We start from the raw sequence: 2500 nt of genomic DNA, 5'->3' as shown, positions 1-2500 counted from the left end.
TCATTATATAATCATAATTAAATGATTGAGTCATTTCAAGGCAATGTTAAAAAGATGGGTTTTTAGTCTTGACTTGAACATAAGTGCTGAGGTTGCATCCCTAATGTAAACTGGCAGTGAGACACAATCTGGAGCATAACATGAGAATGCAGCCTCACCAAATCTCTTCTTTTGTACATGTGGTACACAGAGAAAACCAGGTGATATGCTAGCTGATATGCTAGCAGAAGACCTGAGAGCTCTACTGGGCTGATATGCTAGCTAAAGATCTGAACATATTCTGGTGCTGTGCCAGTGAGAGCTTTATAAACCTCACCTAGTACATTTACATTTACATTTTTGGCATTTAGCAGACGCCTTATTCCAAAGCGACTTACATGAGAATGCAGCCTCACCAAATCTCTTCTTTTGTACATGTGGTACACAGAGAAAACCAGCGTCAGAAGACCTGAGAGCTCTGTTGGGCTGATATGCTAGCAGAAGACCTGAGAGCTCTATTGGGCTGATATGCTAGCAGAATACCTGAGAGCTCTATTGGGCTGATATGCTAGCAGAAGACCTGAGAGCTCTATTGGGCTGATATGCTAGCAGAAGACCTGAGAGCTCTATTGGGCTGATATGCTAGCAGTAGACCTGAGAGCTCTATTGGGCTGATATGCTAGCAGAAGACCTGAGAGCTCTATTGGGCTGATATGCTAGCAGAAGACCTGAGAGCTCTATTGGGCTGATATGTTAGCAGAAGACCTGAGAGCTCTATTGGGCTGATATGCTAGCAGAAGACCTGAGAGCTCTATTGGGCTGATATGCTAGCAGAATACCTGAGAGCTCTATTGGGCTGATATGCTAGCAGAAGACCTGAGAGCTCTATTGGGCTGATATGCTAGCAGTAGACCTGAGAGCTCTATTGGGCTGATATGCTAGCAGAAGACCTGAGAGCTCTATTGGGCTGATATGATAGCAGAAGACCTGAGAGCTCTATTGGGCTGATATGCTAGCAGAAGACCTGAGAGCTCTATTGGGCTGATATGCTAGCAGAAGACCTGAGAGCTCTATTGGGCTGATATGATAGCAGAAGACCTGAGAGCTCTATTGGGCTGATATGCTAGCAGAAGACCTGAGAGCTCTATTGGGCTGATATGCTAGCAGAAGACCTGAGAGCTCTACTGGGCTGATATGCTAGCTAAAGATCTGAACATATTCTGGTGCTGTGCCAGTGAGAGCTTTATAAACCTCACCTAGTACATTTACATTTACATTTTTGGCATTTAGCAGACGCCTTATTCCAAAGCGACTTACAATCAATACATTTGAATACCAAGCATGTGAATCAGCAATCCACCATTCGTTGCAGGAAGAGTAATCTAGCTCGGGCCCGGGGCCACTGATAGAAGGAAAAACCTTCTCCCTATCGCCTTCTACTAAAACTTTTTTTTTTTTACTGGAGAAACTGAGAAACAGTACAAGGGGGGCAATAGAAGTTCTTAGGGACACAGTAGAGGGGAAAGCGGGTGTCTTTAGGAGACGTAGTGGTGAGGGTCAGAAGATATCTCAGGAGGAGCAGTTAAGATGTAACCTGAAGAGATGGGTCTTCAGTCTACAACGGAAGATGGGTAGTGACTCTGCCGTTCTGACAGCCGTGGGGAGCTCATTCCACCAGCGGGGAGCCAGTGTTGTGAAGAGACGTGATCGGGCAGCCCGACTGCTGTGTAGAGGAGGTGGGGCCAGTCGGCCAGCCGAGGTGGTGGAGCGGAGTGAGCGGGCAGGGGTTTGGGGGGTTACCATTTCCTTCAGGTAGGCAGGGGCTGTCCCTTTAGCTGCCTGGTATGCAAGCACCAGGGTCTTGAATCTGATGCGAGCTGCTATCGGGAGCCAGTGCAGGGTGCGAAGGAGAGGGGTGACATGCGAGTATTTGTGGAGGTTGAATACCAGCCGGGCAGCAGCATTCTGGATGAGCTGCAGAGGTCTAATGGCTGAAGCGGGGAGCCCAGCCAGGAGTACATTGCAGTAATCCAGGCGGGAGATGACCAGTGCCTGGGTCAAGAGTTGCGCTGCCTCTCTGGTAAGGAATGGTCATATCCTTCTGATGTTGTAGAGGAAGAATCTGCAGGAGCGAGCCGTTGCTGCAATGTTCTCCGCACAGGATAGTCGGTTATCCAGGATCACTCCAAGGTTCTTGGCTGTCAGGGAGGGGGTTACAGTAGAGTTCTCCACTGTGATGGAGAAGTCTTGGAGAGGGCAGGCTTTCCCGGGGATGAAGAGGAGCTCGGTCTTGTTAAGATTGAGCTTGAGATGGTGGTCAGCCGTCCAAGTTGAAATGTCAGCGAGACATGCTGAGATACGGGTTGCCACGTGTACATCAGACGGGGGGAAGGACAGGAAGAGTTGAGTGTCGTCTGCGTAGCTGTGGTAGGAGAGCCCATGTGAAGAGATTACCGAGCCAAGAGACTTGGCGTAGAGGGAGAAAAGTAGGGGCCCTAGGACAGAACCCTGGGGTACCCCA

The sequence above is a fragment of the Nansenia antarctica genome (assembly GCF_963989245.1).
Source record: "Nansenia antarctica genome assembly, chromosome: 2".
Lineage (NCBI taxonomy): Eukaryota > Metazoa > Chordata > Actinopteri > Argentiniformes > Microstomatidae > Nansenia > Nansenia antarctica.
This window is presented reverse-complemented; position numbering follows the sequence as displayed.